The sequence below is a fragment of the Gavia stellata genome, chromosome Z (genome assembly GCF_030936135.1).
Source record: "Gavia stellata isolate bGavSte3 chromosome Z, bGavSte3.hap2, whole genome shotgun sequence".
Taxonomy (NCBI): Eukaryota; Metazoa; Chordata; class Aves; order Gaviiformes; family Gaviidae; genus Gavia; species Gavia stellata.
This window is the reverse complement of record NC_082637.1, coordinates 49013159-49036323: the sequence shown is the minus strand read 5'-3', so window position 1 is coordinate 49036323 and position 23165 is coordinate 49013159. Positions and strand designations below refer to the sequence as shown.

Sequence of the window (23165 nt, the reverse complement as noted above, 5' to 3'; positions counted from 1 at the left end):
GCTAATACTGCCTGAAACCAAATGGGTTTTTTAAGTGGTTGTCAAATCAATATATTGAGCTGCTCAACTAGATGACCTACTCATCAGCACAGCAAGGAAAAAATTAAAGCATCAATGCAGGTGACTAGCTCTCCTTCAACAGCAGGAACTGAATGTTCATGTTGTTGAGAGTCTCTGTAAATATTTATCCCCCATAATCCTGTATTACCAGAGTCAGACCTCACAATGTTGGTTAAAACAGTTAATAAGTATGTTCTCAGAGACTGATGTTCAAGTTGCACTTTAGCAATTTTGAAAGGTCTTTTTGTTTCAGCATGTCCTAGCAATTTCTGCCCTCCTCAGCTCTGCCCAAAAGCTTTTGGTCAGAAGCTGAGCTCAGGGAACTTCCTCAGCGTAACTTACCCCTGGCTGAAAATCCACAAAATTCGTCTTGTCTCCACCCCCCCACCCCACTGCAAGTATTTCTTTATTATTATACCCTTTTCTTCTTGTGGTGCTGAAACTCACGCCTGATCAGTGCCTGGCCAGGGCTGTGGGTGCAGTCAGATTTTTGACAGGACTTCTCTGAAGGGTGTAGATTCCTCAGAATACTTCGAATTGTTTAAATGTTAAATGTAAGAAATTTTATTATGCTAAATATGAGTTAGTATTGCAGCTGTATTATACCATCTGTTAAGAACATGTGCCATGATCAGTTGCCAGTTTTTCCAGTCAATGTAGTCTAAAATAAAATTAGTAGACTGAAGATTCAGGAAGAATAGGATTTTACTATTGTTTTGCAGATAGCACTGCACAAGAAAAGAACTGAAAAGGTTAAGATTTAGTATGTTATGGTGATGACAGACAGAAGGGGGACCATGAGGTACCCTTCTTTGCAGAGAAAAATGGTATAGAAAAATTATATACTGAAATGTTTTAATATATACTTAAATGTTTTGCTATATTTTGTATTTTGACATATACTACATATAGTATTTTTTGAGATATACCAAAAGAAATAATATATATTTTATGTACAGTAAAATACAAAAATATTTTACATAATTAAATAATTTTTATATTTTTGATATGAAATATTAAACTATTTTTCACAGTTTCTAAAGTCAGAAGTACCAGAAAGTAATTCTTACTTGTTTCATCAATCCTATAGAAATCTTGAAAGCAGACTAGTAAATGATTTGTAAATAAATTTGTCATGTGAAATGCAAGGCTCTTATGGTTGATTTTAATTACTCATACAGTATTGTGAGCAACAATAACAATAATAAGAGTGTTAATAAGAGCTACCTATATTGAGGGTAGCAGAAGCTGTCTGCATGTAGTTGTGTGTAAACAAGATATTTAGACTTTATTCAGTACTTTATTCTGGGAAGAAAGTTGTTGAAGGGATACTTTTTCACTTATTTTGGTAATGCTTACATGTTAAAAATGGGTTAAAACCATCTCTTTAAGAAGACCCATGCAGAATAGCTAGAGAAATTAGTAAGTGAATCAAAAGTAAAGGAGAACTGTACACTGATTTCTCAAAAGACATTTCAGAAGTTGGTACCTAATAAAATACATCAGTTTTAGCCTGGATTTCAGATTGGAGTCCTCAGGAACAGCTACAGGAGTGCGAATAGGAAAACAGAAGTGTCATTATGATATAGTTTTAAGCCTCCCAGCAGAAGGATCAACTTGTAGTTAAGGATTGGCTTGGGACACAGGTATTTATTCCCAGTTCTGCCTCAGATTCTTATGTAATCAAAAATGTTCTGTGGGGGACAGGTTTTTGTCAGTAGAGTTTATTGCGTATGAATACTCAACATTGGAGACACCCAGAACTAAGATTCATCTAAAATTTTGGTCTTTGCTTGTCAATTTCCTCATGTGGTAAAATAAGTTGATGGGTATCACAGAAATGCAAAGCCTGTATTTATTGTGTTTGACTGAAGCTCAGATTTAATCAAAATGTAGGCTTTTGAACTCTGAAAATATGGCTAGCCAAGTTTTTTTTTTTCAGGATTTATTTTTCGTCCTCTTCATCAATCAGTGGGTTACCATACCTTTCTTCAGACCTTTTTTCTTTTAAAGCAATGGATTTTTTCCAAGATTTCAGATTCTCAGGGACAAGCAGTAGCCTGGGCTCTGAGCAGCCTAAAAAACTTAGGCCTATTCACTCTGCATGCACAGCCATCCTTAAAGAACATGTACAGAGGCCCTAAAAAGTTTGGAAAGCATTAAAGTTATTGTTTCTCTTGTACAGATGTCTTGCTTTTGAGCAGTAAACTTTACATTTTTTCTGGATGGGTCAGACTTCTTGCACAGTTATGAGTGAATACATAACATATAAAACTAGGTCTGGCACCTGCCACAAATTGGGACACAAACTTGACACTGTTAATGAACACATTGTGGGACATACTGCAACTGTGGGTATCTAATCTTTAGTCCTGAGTCTTTGTACAGAGCATCTGAAGAAACTACCCATATGCCAGCATCGTCAAGGCTGGGAGGCAGAATGAGGGGGAAGCCTGGCATAAGATAAGAATCACACACACAATCACAGAATCATTAAGGTTGGAAAAGACCTGTAAGATCAAGTCCAACCATCAACCCAACACCACCACGCCTATTTAAACCGTGTCCTGCAGTGCCACATCCACACGTTTCTTGAACACCTCCAGGGAGGGTGACTCCACCACTTCCCTGGGCAGCCTGTTCCAGTGTTTCACCACTCTCTCAGTAAAGAAATTTTTCCTAGTATCTAGCCTGAACCACTCATGGCACAACTTGAGGTCATTTCATCTTGTCCTGTCACTTATCACTTGGGAGAAAAGACCAACACCCACCTCTCTGCAACCCCCTTTCAGGTAATTGTAGAGAGCGATGAGGTCTCCCCTCAGCCTCCTCTTCTGCAGAGTAAACAACCTCAGCTCCCTCAGCCTCTCCTCATCAGACTTATTCTCCAGACCCCTGACTAGCTTCGTCGCCCTTCTCTGGACACACTCCAGCACCTCAATGTCCTTCTTGTAGTAAGGGGCCCAAAACTGAACACAAGAGTAGCAAGTTGTAATCCACCTGTGTCTTCCCTCAGCTGTTTGCACAGATCAATTTTACACTTGCATGTAGAACAATGTAAGAGAACTATAAGACAAAAAAAAGTCTGGCTTTTTGAAGATTGTGACTTTATATCTCATGATAGCTTCTGCTTTCCATAGGGTACCAGTAACAGATGTGTGAGATTGCCTATTGTGCCGGTCGAAGCTAACACAAAAGATTTAGGAACTTCCATTGCAGTATTAAGAACTCTTGAGATCAGAATTTTTGCCACTGTTGTACCTATCTGTTAGAGTACTAAACAGGCCTGTGACAGCCAATAAAATATAGATGCAGGGAAAAAACCTGAAAAAATAGATGTGATTTGTCCCTTTTTCCTGCTCTAAAGGCACTGCCGTGCTTTCTTGTCAGTGGCAAAATCAAGTATTCAGTTGCCATCAGAAATTCACCAACATGTCTGTAAATAGGAGGCATCATACCAGCAATGTCTTTGTCACAGCTGCATGCCCCTAAAAAGCCCATCACATGGAACAGAACAAGGTTTGTTCTAAGCCTCAGTTGGGAATTTCAGGCTCCAAAGTGGGAGAGTGCCCCTTTGGAGGTGTGAGGGCCATCTGGGCATGCATATTGATGTTATTTTGTAGCCTGCTGCTCTGAAGAAAAAACCTGCATTAATCCATATTACTTCGTACTAGTGGAACTCCTTAATGGCAAGTCTTGGAGACTGCAAGATTTGTTCTGTTACTTTGACAGATGTATTTTTGTAAATTGAAGCACGCAGCAATAGGATCTTTGAAACTGAAACATAGATGTTGTATGTGTTGTGTGTGTGTCCCCATCCCAAGTATACCAGATTTACTAGCCAAGCTCTTAGAGACACACAGTTCCAGTTTCCAGCGAGAATGTCTCCTGAGACAGATCCTGAGATGTCTTCCATGATGGGAGACCAGGTGAAAACTACCTTTTTGGTAAATCATAGATTAACCTTCCGAAGGGCTAAAAATATCACAGTTTACACAACTGGTAATTGTCTGTGAAGTATATGCTTTTATTCATAAGTATGCTTATTTCATATAAATAAAATGTGGAACAGAGTGTTAAACAGGAAGCCATTATATTTTTCTTACATCTGTAGGTTGTTACTATTTTTGCAGTCTTTATTTAAATACTAACCATAATAATCTCCAAAGAACCAAAATGACAGGTGAGCAAACAAAGTTGTTTCTGTAGGTGTCAAGGAATTCACTGATTTTTTTTCTTCACCACATCTTCTAATTTCCATGATTAACTTTCTCTGGTTTTCTGAATGAGGTGAAATAAAGATGTGGGCAGGAAAATTTGCTGCAGTTTGCTGAATTTTGAATTTGGTATATTCGTTGGAATTTATTTTCCAAATACACTGAAAACATACTTGTCTTCCATTGTGATGACTAACACAAAAAAGAAAAGAAAGCCAGTAAGAAAGAAAACTGAGCTTTAATGTCATGACATAACTATTGTAAGATTTTATTTCCCAAGCAATTCAAGACGGGCATGTGTAACTTCGATCTTTATTTTTGTCTAAATTTAATTTAAATAATCAATTATTAGGTTGTCTGAAGTATTCATGGGCCTTGTTTCCAGATAATTAATTGTCACATGTAGTTCAGATTCCTTCTATGTGAGATGTGTATACTTAACCAGCAGTGCTTTAGGACATACTCAAGATTAATACATGTTTTTCACACTTACATTTATCTCTGATAAGTAAGTTACAGAGGCTCATGCTGTGAATGAGAAGACTAGGCATGTCTATACAAGATCAGATATTATTGATATTTGTAACTAACGATAAAATAGCCTGGCAACAGTTATTCATGCAGTACAAATAAATATCCATGATGTTAGATACCTTCAACAATACTTAACTAGAAATTCTTGGCAGGAAAAAAAGCAAAACAACACCAAATCACAGAATCATAGAATCACAGAATTGTTAAGGTTGGAAAAGACCTGTAAAATCATCAAGTCCTACCGTCAATCCAAACCCACCATGCCCATTAAACCATATCCCACAATGCCACGTCCACACGTTCCTTGAACACCTCCAGTGAGGGTGACTCCACCACTTCCCTGGGCAGCCTGTTCCAGTGATTCATCACTCTCTGAGTAAAGAAATTTTAACTAATATACAGTCTAAACCTCCCCTGGTGCAACCTGAGGCTATTTCCTCTAGTCCTGTCGCTTGTCACTTGGGAGAAGAGACCAACATGCACCTCTCTGCAACCTCCTTTCAGGTAATTGTAGAGAGCGATGAGGTCTCCCCTCAGCCTCCTCTTCTCCAGGCTGAACTACCCCAGCTCCCTCAGCCGCTCCTCATAAGACCTGTGCTCCAGACCCCTCACCAGCTTCGTCGCCCTTCTCTGGACACACTCCAGCACCTCAATGTCCTTCTTGTAGTGAGGGGCCAAAAACTGAACACAGGATTCGAGGTGCGGCCTCACCAGCGCCGAGTACAGGGGCACGATCACCTCCCTACTCCTGCTGGCCACACTATTTCTGATACAGGCCAGGATGCCGTTGGCCTTCTTGGCCACCTGGGCACACTGCTGGCTCATATTCAGCCGGCTGTTGACCAACACCCCCAGATCCTTTTCGGCGGGACAGCTTTCCAGCCACTCGTCCCCAAGCCTGTAGCATTGCATGGGGTTGTTGTGACCTAAGTGCAGGACCCGGCACTTGGCCTTGTTGAACCTCATACAATTGGCCTGGGCCCATCCATCCATCCTGTCCAGATCCCTCTGCAGAGCCTTCCTACCCTCAAGCAGATCAACACTCCCACCCAACTTGGTGTCATCTGCAAACTTGCTGAGGGAGCACTTGATCCCCTCATCCAGATTATCGATAAATATAATAATCTTTAAAATAATTCCTTCTCAGTAGCATACAGGTTTTGAGTGGTGCCTGAGAGAAACAGAGAAAATAATGAAGCTATAGATTTCATTATCAGAAAATTGTTTTTTACTTTCTTAAAAAAATAAATAAATGTATGATTTGAGTCCTCTTGCTTTAGGTTCTGAACCTCTCACTGACAGATGTGAAATCTGAGGTTACTCAAAAATATTAGTCCTTAAAGTGTAGGTGAAAGCAGAGATAAGACAATAGCTCCATGTAATATAGGAAGTGACAGATTTTTCAGTTTGTTCTGTAGTTTCCAGAGGGTGTAATTTGCTGCTTCATTTCTAAGCTGGTATAATTGAAATGAATAGAATCATATTGGTGAAAATAATAATGACTGTATTGTCAATTACAGACAGTCTTCTTAAAACTTCTTCAACTGTGAAAGTGATCTTTAGGAAAACTGTGCCTATGTTGTCTATTTCATTTGAAAAGATGCTTGACAAAAAAGAAAACACTTATTGAAATTAAAAAAGGATTTCTGTCTTCAGGGCCCATTTAAAAAATGAGGGAGGATTTTCACTGTAGTATGTCTTATGCAAAAATATGCCAAGTAAGTTAGGCAGTGCTGGTGATTTGGCGGCTGTGTGCTTTTTGATACTCTCTGTACCTGAATGTTAGGGCTGATGTTTGAAATTCAAATTCTAATTTGAATTTGAATGGAAGTTAATGCATGTCAGGAATATTGATTTTATCTATCCTTAATGCATCTTTAAAAACTATTCAAGATACAAAGTAGTGGAAAAATTAGACTGATGAAATTTTTAGAAGGCAAAATAGATCACATACATTTTCATCCTGAAATAGAAGATAAAACATACAATTAGTTGGTATTCAAGTATAAGGTGCACATAATGGGTTGCCTCGTTTTGATAATGTTTTACATTCTTTTGCTGCTTCAATTAATATTATGTAACTTTTCATGCTCAGCATCAAAAATAAGCAACTAAACAGGGTAAAATTAAATGGACTATTGCAGCGGAAGTGCGTGAATAAGACACTTTCAAATTCCTTTGTAGCTTTGGTACTGAAGTTTTGTACCCAGGTTACAACTGAACCTCAAAGGCAAGGCATTAAATCAGATGACGGTGGTGGTGCCTGTTGTGATAGTAAAATGATACTTAAATATGTAGCCATATATAATACTGCACCGAAACCCACATCCCAGATTCTGAAGTAAGGGTGACTGTGATTTTCATTGCAGACTTTCATACACAATCTACAGTCAGCCCCACCTATATTGCCAGTCACAGCAGTGACCAAATTATGTGACTGCAGTACACCTGGCTGCTTTTCAAAGATGAGATTCCTATTTTCCTTTAAGAGCCTTTTAGGCCATGCTTTTCTGATAGATAATATTTTCCATATGTTCCTTTGTGAGAACCTCAGCATATTCTAATTTATTCTTGTTCTAGGATCACTTAATAATGATCATTGAACATGCTGCCTAATTTTGGAGTTACGAAAATGAAACTCTACAGAGCAGCAGTTCATTAGGAGAATATATCTGTATGTAATGTTTTTGCACCTACATGTTGTTAATATATGTTTAATTGTAGAAATATTACTGATGTATTGTAAGATCTTTTTTCTTAAATTTGTTTGATTCTCTTCAGAGTACAGCTAAGTCTTCTATTTAGCTTTCAGTTGAAAGCCAGCAAACATGATGGGACAGTAACAGAGACTGGATTTCTTATGGTGCATACCATTTAAGAAGTTTGGAGGCCTTCATGTTCTAATCACAGATGTTTTACTTCATAAGAGGTATTTGTAATTAGCCACAGGCTTGGCATAAGTATGAACTACAATGCTGAGCTATGTATCATCTAAAAGAAGTATGACTCATTATCCATAGGTTTAAATTCCCTTCATGATGCTTATAGTAGATAAGAAATAAAATACAAAAAGGCAGTTGTGTCAATTCTGGGATAGGAAATCTCTTTTCAGTGCTGATAATTTCTGCTATTGGAAGTGTGGAAGTTGAAAGTTGGAGAAAGAATAGAAAAGTTTATGTGTAAAACTAATAGGGACTGCCTTGGTATTATTGACTGTATAGCATAATTTAAAATTGCAGATTGCATAAGCACTTTGAACTCCAGGCAGCAGATTATGCACTTATCTTCAAAACTGTACTCCCCAGGCTGATAGAAAGCATATGTTTCATACAAGTGTATGTATTTTGTCATTAAAAACATACAGCTAATTTTCATGCTCTTTGCATTTTCTCTGTCAGATCCTCTACAGAATAACATACTGCTGGGAGAAGATGCGTGAGTGTGCTGTAAATGTATTTCTGTATATATTTTTAAAGTATGTCTGGTATTATGCAATATAAGACAAGGAAAATTAAAGTATCCCTATGTAAAATTCTATTTTTTCATAAGATTTCTTGTCCTTTTTGACCTAATTTGCCTCCACTAGAGAAAGAAGCCACAGTTGTCTTGTTAAACTGATGTGTTAAAACTGCAGCCTTCAAACCCACTGTCTTTCCCTTCTGATAAAAGCCTAGTGAGCTGCTTGACTTATTTCTCTTCTCCTAGCCCTTTGCAGTGCTCTGAAAATCTGCAATGAAAGGAGTATTTTACTTTTTGCCTCTTTACAGTAAAACAAGAATAATGTCATCTTGCATTACTGCAGAGACAAATCAGTACAACCTCTGTTTTGCAAAAAAAGGAACAAATGCAAAGTTAATGTTCTAGAAACTTAATAATAAAGGTAAAGGTGTGGAAGGAATTTTTTCAGAACATAGCTACTGAGAGAGAAGACTTTATATTGCTAGCTACATGCACTGGAAGTTGTTACAGGAAGAGGAGAATTGGTCTAGTGATATGAATCTCAGGCATGCATATTTCTGGTATTGATTTCATACGTGATGCTTGATAAATGAATTAGACCAAGAACATGCAGGCCTCCTATTTTCTGGATTCTAAGTTTTTGAAATCAGGCTTCTATTTCCCAGATGAAAATTAAGTTGCAAATTAAATCAATAGAAATATGCTTATAGTCACTGGATTGGTTTTAGCTGATCTTGTGCCTGGAGTTTAAAAGCACTGCTGGATACACAGAGTACTGGCCTGAAGCTAGTGTATGCTATACTTCATTATGTTTACAGTGAAAAACATAGGACAATTGGGATCTATTGTACTGGAGGTGAATGAGTATCCAGTATGGAGCAGAGATAGTTGGGCTACAGAGCACTTCTGTAAATTTAAGAAGAAACTTTAAGATAGTAAGTTTCAGCAATGTTTTAGTTCATATAATAGTTTAAGAATGATGTGATGCTTAAAATAATTTCTAAAGAAGATGTAAAAAGGCATGCAAATGCTATATACTACTACTGAAGCATACCAAGAGCTCATTGAAAATAAACTAAGCAAGTCTCTTCCTAAAATATCTGCATATAATCTGTTGTAGCTTTTCTTTACTTTGAAAGCATCACATGCATTGTTTGAACTATAAACCTCGTCCTGGTAAGTTCCTCTTTTTTTTGATCCACTCGAGATGTTTTAGCTGTGTTTGCTAGGTGACTACAGGAAGATTCTTAGCCATGTTCTTTTAGTCAGATTTTGGGACACGTGAAAGAAATTGCTTTGGGGGGAAAAAAAAAAAGGAAACTGTGCTGCTAAACCCTAGAAAAGACTCCAAGCAGCACCAAATTTGCATCCTTGTCTTTCTTTTTTCAATTCTTAAATTGAAGAGACATTCTAAAACAGATAAGAAATTTAAGACCTGTTGGCATGTCTCCTACCATGGAAAGAAATATTTTTGAACTCACTAGAATATTTTCTACTCCAAAGAGAGTGGACACGAACATAGCCTCCTAGAGTGGAAATGCCTTCTTCGCCTCAGTCTTTAATAGCCACACCAGGTATCCTCAGGGTATCCGTCTCCCTGAGCTGGATGACAGGGATGAAGAGCAAAATAGGCTCCCCATGATCCAGGAGGAAGCAGTTAACGACCTGCTATGCCACCTGGAGACTCATAAGTCTATGGGGCCTGATGGCATCCACCCAAGAGTATTGAGGGAGCTGGCGGAGGAGCTTGCCAAGCCGCTCTCCATCATTTATCAACAGTCCTGGTCAACGGGGGAGGTTCCGGATGACTGGAGGCTTGCCAACGTGACGCCCATCTACAAGAAGGGTCGGAAGGAGGATCCGGGGAACTACAGGCCTGTCAGCCTGACCTCGGTGCCGGGGAAGGTTATGGAGAGGCTCATCTTGAGGGCGCTCACGGGACACGTGCAGGATAACCAAGGGATCAGGCCAAGCCAGCACGGGTTCATGAAAGGCAGGTCCTGCTTGACCAACCTGATCTCCTTCTATGACCAGGTGATCCGCCTAGTGGATGAGGGGAAGGCTGTTGATGTTGTCTACCTGGACTTCAGCAAAGCCTTTGACACTGTTCCCCACAGTATTCTCCTAGAGAAGCTGGCGGCCCGTGGTTTAGACAGGTACACTCTTCGCTGGGTAAAAAACTGGCTGGATGGCCGAGCCCAGAGAGTTGTAGTGAATGGGGTGAAATCCAGCTGGCGGCCGGTCACAAGCGGAGTCCCCCAGGGCTCAGTTTTGGGACCGGTCTTGTTTAATGTCTTCATTGATGATCTGGATGAGGGGATAGAGTGCACCCTCAGCAAGTTTGCAGATGACACCAAGTTGGGAGGGAGTGTTGATCTGCTTGAGGGTAGGAAGGCTCTGCAGAGGGATCTGTACAGGCTGGATCGATGGGCTGAGGCCAACCGGATGAAGTTCAATAAGGCCAAGTGCCGGGTTCTACACTTTGGCCACAACAACCCCATGCAATGCTACAGGCTTGGGAAAGAGTGGCTGGAAAGCTGCCCTGCAGAAAAGGACCTGGGAGTGTTGATTGACAGCGGGCTGAAGATGAGCCAGCAGTGTGCCCAGGTGGCCAAGAAGGCCAACGGCATCCTGGCTTGTATCAGAAATGGTGTGGCCAGCAGGAGCAGGGAGGTGATCATGCCTCTGTACTCGGTGCTGGTGAGGCCGCACCTCAAATACTGTGTTCAGTTTTGGGCCCCTCACTACAAGAAAGACATTGAGGTGCTGGAGCGTGTCCAGAGAAGGGCGACAAAGCTGGTGAGGGGTCTGGAACACAAGTCTTATGAGGAGCGGCTGAGGGAGCTGGGGTTGTTTAGCCTGGAGAAGAGGAGGCTGAGGGGAGACCTTATCGCTCTCTACAACTACCTGAAAGCGGGTTGCAGAGAGGTGAGTGTTGGCCTCTTCTCCCAAGTGACTAGTGACAGGACTAGAGGAAATGGCCTCAAGTTGCGCCAGGGGAGGTTCAGGCTAGATATTAGGAAAAAGTTCTTTACCGAGAGAGTGGTGAAACATTGGAATAGGCTGCCCAGGGAGGTGGTAGAGTCACCCTCCCTGGAGGTATTCAAGGAGCGTGTGGATGTGGCATTGTGGGATGTAGCTTGATGGACATGGTGCTGTGTGGTGTTGGGTGGGTTGGTTTTTGGTGTGTTGTGCCTTGTTGTTGTTGTGTGGTGGTTGGCTTGCGTGGGTTGTTTGTGTTTTTTGTGGTTTTTTTTTTGTTTGTTTGTTTGGGTTTTTTTTGTTTGGTTTTTTTTTTTTTTTCAGGTTGGACTTGATGATCTTACAGGTCTTTTCCAACCGTAGTGATTCTGTGATTCTGTGATTCTGTGAAATATTAGTTTGTTTATGAGTTAATTGCATACTTAAGGTCAGGTTTGTGTCAGGACTTCTATGGGAAATGTATGTGGCTTTCCACGATCGTGTATATATATGTATGTACGTGTATATATATATGTGTGTGTATATATATATATATATATATATATAAAATTCCTGCTGATGTTTTTGCAGTAGAACCTGGGTAAGATGGAATGGACAAGTTGTTACTTTCATTTTGAGTGGTGGTGAAGAGGTACTTGTCCCTTCGCTATTTTGATAAGAGAGCTTTAGTGAGAAATTATTTCCTTTCTTGCAGAGGTTTCTGCATGAGAGGAACAGTTTTTAAATGAGGCGCGCTTACACAACCACAATAAAAATGGTATTAAAATTGCAGTGAAGGCAGGAATCTGCTCAGATGCACTGCTGAAGAACCATAGGAATTTATTTGCAGATGACACAGGTCACTGACCAGTCACCTTTTTGAAAGTTATATTCACTCTGTGGGATTAAATTTGTAGCCTACATACTGAACTCTGCATACTGCATCTGAGACTGCTTGTAAGTAGGCCAGCCATTGCTTTGCTCAGAGATTTCTTGTAACCTGGGTAAAACTTTCTCTTCAACAGTATATGAACAGTTTTTAAAAAAATCTCTGTATTCATCCATGTTAACTGTTACAAATAGAGCTAACCTTAAAAAAAAAAAAAAGTTAGGTAAACTAAGTAGTCATAATCTAATTGATTGATTATTGTAGGCAGTAGTTCCTTTTTAATCATATTTTCCAGTTTGTGTAAAAAAAAAGTGGAATTTGGGGTTCACTTGAATACTATTGTCTTGTGACAACAAAATTTTAAAGGCAATTATGTTATACTAAATATCAGTATGATTCCACATGCAGATTCCAAATTAATTTTTTTTGGCAATAATAAGGTTTTTTGGAACCATCTTCAAACATATGTATTCATCACCTCTGTCTTCTACCAAAAATGTATAATAGAAGTTATTCAGTGATTTTCGCACTGTTTTCTTCAATCAGGAAACAATAGATATAGAATAAACATGCTACGAACACATCTGAAAAAAACCTTAAAGCCTAAGTTGTTCTGTAGTTGTTGGAATTTTGAAGATTGTCAGGAGATAAAATTGTGTCATGGTGACTAAATAAGTATTTTTTTTATCCTCTTATAATCTGATGCTTCTATCATTAAAAAAGACAAATTATGTTGACCTTGTCAGTTGTAAAGATAACTTCCACAGCAAACTGCTTAGTTTCTGGTTTTGTTTCAAAACATACAAGACTTTCATTTTGTTCCTGAATTTCTCATTGGTTTAGTTTTCTTTTTTTATTATTCTTCCCCCCCCCCCCCCCCCCCCCCCCCTCCTAAATATGTATGTGCTATTTCTACAAACTCAGAAAGGTCTGCAGCCAAGTTCTTGGCTGAAGATGGTAAAGTGGAATAAGGATCTAAAGACTTTACATGAGAATGATTATTTAGCTTAGGTTATTAAAATTCTGCAGGAACAGAAATGAAAAAAAGATAGTTTGTTTCTCTGATGAGGTGAAGAAATTAAACTGTTCTTTTGCTTGCCTACTGGCCAAAAAGATTTTTGCTCCTTTTAGAATCTGTTTAACTAATGTTTTATTCTGTCTTGATGGTTGGACTTGATGATCTTACAGGTCTTTTCCAACCTTAGTGATTCTGTGATTCTGTGAAAGAAAAACTTTGTAGGATGTGCATATGTCTAATTGCTTGGTTGAATAATAGATAAGGCTATACAGTGTAAGAACTGAGATTTTTTTATTTAATAAAAAAGAAAAAGGGGGTGGGGAATGTTGCCTTTGTTATATGCATTATTAAAACAAAGCACAGTGACACAATCTTACTTATCCTGATTCAGGCCTCCTTCTTAATGGTAGGTGTCAGGAATTTAATGGTAGTCTGCTCATAGAAAAGGTGTCAAAGAACCGGAAAGGAGATCAGAATGTGTGACATGGTATAGCATTTTGTTTCCCTCCGCAAGTAAAATGGTCTCCTTCTAATTGAAATCAGAAACATTCTTTGCAGATGTATTGAAGCATTTCATTAAAATCAAATAATTTTGTATTAAATGTGTACCGATGAAGTAAAATTGAACTTCAAATATAAATGACTCAAGGAAAAGTTTGAATATTGTTAGACACTGTTCTTAATTCATTCAGAATCACTAGAATGTACTACTCAGTGGCCTCCGGGATTTGAAATATTTTTTCCATTTTTCAGGAAGCAAGAGTTTTTCTTGAGCAGATGAGAGCTACTCGTTTATGAGTTCCAAGTGAAGCAGCATGGACCTGGTTGATATGGTATTTGCATGTTTTATGGCTTTACTCATGTCCGGTTTTAGGGCAGCAAATCTACTTGCTCTGTTTCAGCTATGATAATAGTTTCTACTTGATTGGGTAGCATAACCAGCTAATATTCCATGTTGTGTCTTTTAAGTCTGGAAAAGCAATAAAAATCTCTTTATGTTGAGCAAGATATAAATATTAGTACTGCAAATCTGGGAATCCAGCTTGTGCAGTTGACTGAATATAAACTGGTTAGCCAGTGCTAGCAAAAGGGAATACATTTGTAGCATTTCCATAGATAATAGTTGGCTGAGATGCACTTATTTTTGGTGTTTACACAACAGTAGGATAGCTTGCTCTTGCATAAAGCCTAGAACCTAACTGCAGGTTACAACCAGGAGTAATGTTTAAGGTCACAAATTGAAATGTTGTTCCTGACTTTATTTTCCTCCTCTTCCTATCCCTTCTCAGGGAAAGCACCCAGTCAGCTATTAGTTTTAGTGTAAGTTATACTTCCTTGCTTTGTTTCAGTTGCATTGGTTTAGCAAGGAGAGAGTAAATGTATTGATTTCAGACAGCACCTCTTACTGTTCCGTATCATGCCCAGGAGGAACCAGATAATTGGCACAGTCTTACTGTAATCCGGGGAAGGGTAGCAGGTCTTGTGTTCAGCTTTGTTATCTTGTGGTTTAGACACTCTGAAGAGTGACGATGCTTTTGTTAAGCAAAGATCAGAAGATGATTTACCAAAACAGTTAAACAATGGAATATGCTGTAACCCTAGTGACTACCATGAACAGTGGGACTGAATCTACTGTCCATCAGGATCCGTTTTCTCTCAACTAATGGCTTTCTAAACAAACAGCTTAAGTCTATGCAAACGTTAATTAACAGCTTTGGCACACAACTAAATCATTGATTTGCCATTCTGAGATTATTTTGTCTCTGTTCCTCCTATGACAGAAGTCTTCGCATATTTGAATATCCTCTTGGTTTTGGGGCAGGACTGAATTATCTTGAATATCTCAGACTCTGAATAGGTGGCATACTACAAACCCCCTTTCTCCAAATAGTTTTGGGCAGGATTAAAAGCAACCTTCTGCCTTTGAAGCTCTCTCAGACTCTTGCAACAAAAATATTTTTCCTCTTTGTAGCGCAAATTCTGGATCATCATTAAGACTGTGAGTTTGCTATGGTTGTGATTCCCATGACACAAGCTGAGGCTTGGTTTGGGAGGATTGTGTGTTAAAAGCCACAATACCTGTCTTTTTAACGTGTCTTCTGCTGAACATGATTTCCATAAGGTTTTACATCTTTGACTCAGTTTTGGTGTTGTTTTTTGTTTATTTTGTGCCTTTAAATAGCAGTTATTTACAGTGTTAAACTGCAGAACAGATGTAGCTAATAACACAAGTAGCACTGCCTTTTCCTCTTTTTCCCCTTTTTCCCCTTTTTCCCCTTTTTCCCCTTTCACTTTCCCTTTTGTTCCCTTTTGTAACAATAATGAAGTCATGTTTAGTGTATTTAAGCATTTTGACTAGGACTTCTTTCTCCCCTCAAAGCCAGTGGCCTGTTTCATATCACTGTATTGTCAGCATTGTTACTTCGTTCTTGAATACTTGCATATGAGTGTTTAAGGATGAAGTGCGCTTTTTAATTTTGAAGAAATGAAACAAAATAGATTACATTTCTGAGGTGTTCACTTGGATTATCACAACTAACCTTAAACGATCAGGACTTCTGCATTCCTTTTCCACTGGCCCTCATTATTTTTGCTATCTTCTCTCAATCTCTTTCCTCTGTGCTTAGGATGATGTGAACTTCCTACTTTGATTTAAACAGACACTTCTCATGTTAAGAACTGTTGTTGATAGGACCACAAGTTAAAGACATGAGGAAATGTGTTCTTTGAGAAAACTTTATTGTCAGCATTACATGATGAATTTTCAAGGAGTGCTTCTATCATTCCTACTTTCAGGAGAAGCTCAAAAACCATCTTGATGTTCCTACATGGGATTAGATCACCAAAAAAAAAAAAAAACAAACAACCAAACAAGAAAAAGCTGTGAAGGTACTGTGCTCTGGTAAGTAAAATATGTTAAGAGTCATTTCTGTATAACTGTACTATGATGAACTAATCACAAGAATGATTGCATCTCACTGTCTAACCTCACCATTCAGTTGTATTGTTATTTCTACTTTACTCCTTTGCTTTCCTGTGATTGAATATTTTGAACCAGGGAGCCACACAAGACTGAGTTGAACTGTCTCAGGCTGTCATTCATGATCTCTGTATAACACCATCTTGGAAGACAGGTGACCCAGTGAGAAAGGCCATCCTTTAATTCTTACTAGTACAGTTTACAGTCACTAATTACTAGTATGAAACTGTGAAATGACAGAGATTTATGGAGAGTTATTGTACTGCATCCGGTCTTGCCTGCAAATGTGATGATGTGACATTCTCTTGTATAATTAATCTAAACAAACCCAGTGTGGACCTGCTGGGGTTCAACATTAGGCTCCAAAAATGGAAGATAGAAAGTAAGTGCACGTCTATGACACTGTTCTGGGTATTCACACGAAATCTCAGTCTGCATACTGATAGAACCCAATAGGCTCAACCGTGCATTGTGGGAGGAGGAAAAGACATATCATGTTGATAGCAAAGTCTGGAGAAACCTCCTTGCCCATTACTCAGCCACAGCAGGATTGTGAGATTTTTCTACTGTGAAACAACTGCATTGCAGTTAATAATAATAGAAGGATGTAATCTTGGTTTACAGAAGAAGAAAAAAAGGTTTTGGTCTCCTGCTGCTGTAGAGCCAGGCAGTTCGTCACAATGTTAATATCACCATCTTGGCAAATGTTGGGATATTGTCGTATAAACACATTTGTTGCACCCTACTGATGCTTTTTGAATAAAGAGTAAAGAGGGAGTGAGGCAGCTTATTTCATCTTCAGCATCTTCAATGCTAATCCCTGCAGTCTCTAGCTGACTCATTGTCATATCCACCATATGATTGAATAGTTCAGCCTTGGATCTATTTTATACAGTAGATAAGTAATTGCTGCTGCCTGCGCTGTGGGATTGGAAAGCTTACATTGAAGTCCACTTTGTCCATTAAATTTTCATTAATGAAACATTAAAAGATTTAAATGCATAAAAACTAATTATTGACATTGACAAAGGCTCATTAATGTCTGCTTCAGCCCCATATGTAATTTTAAATTCTATTTCATGTTAATTATGTATGAAATTACAAACAAATGAAACACATGAAACAAGTACAGGGGCATTACAAGCATGCTGTTTTGGTCTTTATTTGTTGTATTTGCAGTGGATGATTAGATCATAATAACATGAAATATGTTTTATACAGATGTCACTTTCTTGGTTGTTACATAGTCTGCCTTATACAACTGTTCTAAGATATTGGATAATAAGGCAGATAATCTCCTCTAGCTTCACCAAATTATTTCCTCTTTTTAGGTATAGAGTTGAAATTGTTCTGCGAAACTCATGAACCTCAATTGGGGATGAAGAATAAAAGTGTTTGTGAAGGCTATCACTCGATGTTCTAAGTACTGGGCTTCTGGAAGCATTCTAAAACTTAATTTTGACAGGATTAATTTTTTAGTGGAATCATTCCATGCTGTGTGTACTCTCAGAAAAAGATTATATTCACATATGGTCATGTATGTGCACGCATTCTCTAATGACCACGTAAATACACAAGGATGGGGTCACCTGTGAAAATCTCTCACGGTACTGTTTCTTTGGAACATCTGCTAGCAAGACTGGGAAGGAAGCAGATGACAAGTGACTTTTCGGTTAATGTACTTATACTTACAAGTCTATGCCTTCAGATATTGGGAGACAGAATCCAAAATGTTTTGACTTCTTTTCCTCTTGACTTGACCTTGAAATGTGTCTGGTAAAATCTCCTAGAAGGAAAAACAATCCAAGTTCCCTTATTCCAATGTGAATTTTTCTTCCAAATAAAACGTTTCATTCTGTGGGTTTGGTTTTTTTGTTGTTGTCATTTTGTAACCCCATTACAGAGGGGTCTTTTTGAGCCCTGAATTCCTATGCAAAATACCCAGCATTAATGTCTATGTATCGGCCACTCATAGCCTTTACACAAGGTGAAGTCTTAAAATATTTTTTTCTGAATTAAAAAGTATTAATGAAGTTCTTTCAAAACCAAAGTAAACACTATATAGAGGTACCAGTAATCAGTCTGTATTTAATTAGCATAGCAATTCAATGACTACTTATGTCCCATCTAAGTCATGAGAAAGACATTGGGATATGAAACACTTAAATGCAAACATAATGGTTTGTTCTGTTAAACAGAAACATGTTTAGGCATGGCTTAAGCTGTCTGTACAGGTATTTCACTGTTGAGGTTTTATTTTGGAAATGAAAAATATCTGTCTTCTCATTGTTTTAACAATCTGTTAGATTTGAGTGGCGAGTATGTGGTGAGCTACCCATGTGTGCTGATTTGTCCACTCACTACAATTGCAATAAAATTGAAGAGGGTCTTTCTGAAATGAGAAAGGTTTAGTCTTCCTGTTATTTGGAACTAAAATTCTAACATGTTGTCGGAGTGAGTATAAGGAAACATAGATTTTTTTCATTGTTTTGATTATGATGTTTTATAGTTGGCAGATAAAGTGTATACAACAGTTATTCACAGGCCGTATACCAAATGACTGAAGAGGGACCTTGGCACATCTTCAAGCTGTCTAGTACTCCTAGGTTGAGTAGGACTCCATTTACTATCATGGTATGAGCAGAAATTTTATAGTACAGAAGAAACTCGTCAATGCAAATGTGTGATTAACTCACACCTGAGTAAATCAGAATAAGAAAGTAAAAGGCAAATGGCTTCTTTGAAGCTAAGATGGAACTTAGACATTTCACTGTTACATCTGTGGTACACAAATTCCAAATAATTGAGCTTTAAAATCCTTGCTGAGCTACTGCCTGCTGCTGGAGGTTCCCACATCTCTGCATACACCATTAAAATTTCAGTTTGCAAGTTCTCTACTGGACATGATGAGGTGTTTCTTGGCCATAACATCCTTCTGTGAGGCTTTATCTGGGAGCTGTTTCTGAATCACACTAACTTGACCAGTCTATATGTGAAGTTACCACAGCATCTAAATAATACCTCCATTATTAGATTAGTAAGAACAGAATCTTTCCTGAAAGACAATGTTTCCTTCACTAATTTTACTACTTCCCTGCTATGTAAGGCTTTAAGAAAAAATGTGGAAAACCTGTGTGCTCTCTGTTGGTGCAGCAGGGCTGTCTTGTTCATGAAAAAGAGTGTATTTATCTTAAAACAGTATGCGTATTTTGCCATCCTTATTCAGAATGAAAAAGACTTCCCTTGCTTTTCTCCCTGTGTTCATATCCTCCATTGTACAGGAGTCTGCTTGTACTATTATAAATTACAATAGCTCTGACCAGCAAATAGGGACAATCTGTTTTCCTTAATGATTTATGAATGAGACAGTGGCCTGACTGCAGTGAAATCCAACTCTCTGAGCCCAGCACCTTATGCCATGTTTATGGCAGTATATCCATATTAAGGATGTAGTGTCTCATGTCAAAAGTAGGCTGGTTAAGGAGATCACTTGATCTTGTGCATGCAGAGATCTTTCTAACTTATTACAGCTTCTCACTGTAGGTTTTAATTTTTTTTTTTTTTTTTTTTTTTTTTTTTTTTTTTTTTGCTTGCGGAGGTGAAGCAGGGATTGACCTACAGAACAAGAGTAAAACATCCTGCTAACAGAAGAAAAACAAGACAAAGTCATGGAACCATAGAATCACAGACCAGCCCAGGTTGGAAAGGACCTTGAAAGATAGTCTTGTCCAATCTTTCACGGGAAAGGGAGCCTAAATGAGATTACCTAGCACACTGTCCAATTGCATCTTGAAAATCTCCAGTGACGGCAATTCCATCACTGGATGTTGTTGCAATGACTGATGGTGCTCACTGAAAAAAAATTCTTTCTTATATCAAGATGAAATCTCTCCAGGTGCAACTTGTACCCTTTGCCCCTTGACTTTTCCATGTGGCACCTTGTGAAGAGAGAGCCTCCATCCTCTTTGTAGATGCCCTTCAAATCCTGGAATACTGTGATGTGGTCCCAGCGAGCCTTCTGTTCTGCAGGGAGAAAAGACCTAATTCCTTAAGTCTTTCTTCGTAGGGCAGTCTCTCCAGCCCTTTGGTCATTTTTGTGGCCCTCCTTTGCTCCCTCTCCAGTCTGTCTGCATCTTTCTTGAATTGTGGGGACCAGAACTGGACACTGTACTCCAGGTGCAGCATGACAAGCACTGAGTCAAGTGGGATGATAGCTTCTCTGTCTGTGAAAATAATGCCCCTGCAGATGCAGCTCAGGATCTGATTTGCCTCCATTGCTGCAGTGGTGCACTGCTGACTCGTGTTTGGCTTATTGTCCATCAGGACTATCAAGGCTCTTTCAGCAAGGCTGCTCCCCAGCCACACAGAACCTAGCCTGTACTGGGCTTTTTGGTTATGTCGTTCCTGGTGCAGAACTTTGCACTTGTCTTTATTAAACTTCATGTTGTTCTTGCTATCTCACTCTTCCAGCTTGTTTGTGTCCCCGTGTAAAGTAGCTCTCCCTTCTGATGTGTCCACTTAACCACCCAGTTTAGTGTCACCAGTGGTGAGGGTGCTTTCAATCCCTTCATCCTGGTCATTTGTGAAAATGTTAAACATGTGAGGGGCCCACTGTCAATCCCTGGGGAACCCAACATGTCACAGGCTGCCAGCCTGATTAAAAACCATTGATCACCCTCTGAGTGCAGCCTATGAGCCAATTTCCTACTCTTCTCACAGACCACCCATCCAATCTGTATCTTGCCAGTCTGTCCAGAAGAAGGCTGTGGGAAACAGTGTCAAAGGGTTTGCTGAAGTCCAGGCAAACAACATCCACTGCTCTCTCCATGTTGACAGAAGATGTTATATTGTTGTAGAAGGTGATCAGGTTAGTCTGGCATGATTTGCCTTTGGTAAACCTATACTGACTTTTCCGAATGGCTGCTTCATTTGGTTTGTAACAGTGGTAGAGTCACGCCCTACCGTCCCTGAGGGAAAGGCAGAGGATGGAGGCTCCACGAGAAGCAGAGGATCCCTTACTCTCTTGCCGCCGGGCAGAAGGAGGGGACCTAAGAGGCGAAGGGGAATGGACACAGGTCCCTGCTCGGGGCAGCAGGCGAATCCCCTCCTGGCCTCCCTCACCTTCCCAGCTGCCCCTACACAACAGATATGGGGCTCTGGAACTTGAGGGCCAGGATAATGAGGATATGGATGATAGTCCTTCCAGGGGGCTACCTAGGGTGAGTCAGACTGCCCCACGCATCACAACCACCTCTACTAAGACAAAAAGTAGCATAATTGTCGCAGGCCATTCCCTGCTGAGGGGAACAGAGGGCCCAATATGCCGACCAGACCCAACCCACAGGGAAGTCTTCTGCCTCCCTGGGGCCCGGGTGAGAGAGGTCACTAGGAAACTCCCTGGTCTGGTATGGCCCACTGATTACTACCTGCTGTTGGTTTGCAGATTGGCAGCGATGAGGTTCAGCAAAGTAGCCTAAAAATGATCAAGAGGGACTTCAGAGTGCTGGGGAGACTGGTTGAAGGATCAGGTGCACAGGTGGTGTTTTCCTCAATCCCTTCAGTGGCGGGGAGGAACACTGAAAGGAACAGGAAAGCACACCTGGTTAACACGTGGCTCAGAGGCTGGTGCCATCGGAAGAACTGGTTTTTTTGACCATGGGGTGGTCTACACAGCACTGGGCCTGCTGACTGCAGGCAGAGTTCAACTATCGTCAAGGGGGAAAAGGGTTCTCGCTCATGAGTTGGTGAGCCTCATGGAGAGGGCTTTAAACTAGATTTGAAGGGGGAAGGGCATGAAACCAGGCTCCCTAGAAATGAGCCTAGGGGTGGCATGCCGATGCTAGGGGCGAAATCAATAGCCCAGCTCAAGTGCATCTACTCCAGTGCACACAGCATGGGCAGCAAACAGGAGGAGCTGGAAGCCATTGTGCAGCAGGACAGCTATGACATAGTCGCCATCACAGAAACATGGTGGGACGACTCGCATGGCTGGAGTGCTGCAATGGATGGCTATAAGCTCTTCAGAAGGGATACGCAAGGAAGGAGAGGCGGTGGGGTGGCTCTGTATGTTAGGGAGTGTTTTGATTGTATAGAGCTCAAGGATTGTGACGACAGGGTTGAATGCTTATGGGTAAGGATGAGGGAGAAGGCTAACAAGGCAGATATTCTGCTGGGGGTCTGTTACAGACCACCCAACCAGGGTGAAGAAGCCGATGAAGCGTTCTACAAGTGACTGGCAGAAGTCTCACAGTCGCAAGTCCTTGTTCTTGTGGGGTACTTCAACTTACCAGATGTCTGCTGGAAATATAATACAGCAGAGAGGAAACAGTCCCGGAGGTTCCTGGAGTGTGTGGCAGATAACTTCCTGACGCAGCTGGTAAGGGAGTTTAGCAGGGGAGGTGCCCTGCTTGACTGCTGTTTACAAACAGAGAGAATCTGGTGGGAGAAGTGAAGGTCGGAGGCTGTCTTGGGCTTACGGACAACAAAATTATAGAGTTCTCAATTCTTGGCCAAGTAAGGAAGGGGATCGGCAAAAACACTACAAGGGACTTCCGGAGGGCAGACTTCGGCCTGTTCAGGACACTGGTTGAGAGGGTCCCTTGGAGATGGTCCTGAAGAGCAAAGGGGTCCAGAGAAGCCTGGACCTTCTTCAAGAAGGAAATCATAAAGGCACAGGAGCAAGCAGTCCCCATGTGCTGTAAGAAGAGCTGGCGCGGAAGACGACCGGCCTGGCTGAACAAGAAGCTTTTGCTGGGACTGAGGGAAAAAAGGAGAGTTTATCACCTTTGGAAGAAGGGGCAGGCAGCTGAAGAAGAGTACAAGGACCTCGTTAGGTCATGCAGAGAGGGAATTAGAAAGGCAGAAGCACTCATCCTTACCCATAAGGCAGAAGCACAGCTAGAGCTCAACCTGGTGACGGTTGTAAGGGATAACAAAAAATGTTTCTATAAATACACTAACAACAAAAAGAGAGCCAAGGAGACTCTCCATCCTTTACTGGATGCGGGGGGAACATCGTCACGAAGGATGAGGAAAAAGCTGAGGTCC

The 23165-nt window shown here is 40.1% G+C and overlaps 1 long non-coding RNA gene across 1 annotated transcript in view; it reads left to right on the top strand.

The window, feature by feature from the left end:
• The window catches only part of LOC132320771 (uncharacterized), a 41859-nt gene extending 23887 nt beyond the window's left edge, over nt 1-17972 (top strand). The window contains exons 3-5 of the long non-coding RNA XR_009484589.1: nt 13892-13971; nt 15935-16040; nt 17450-17972. This is a non-coding gene — a long non-coding RNA (uncharacterized LOC132320771). The remainder of the gene's footprint in view (nt 1-13891; nt 13972-15934; nt 16041-17449) is intronic.
• Nucleotides 17973-23165: the final 5193 nt, after the last annotated feature.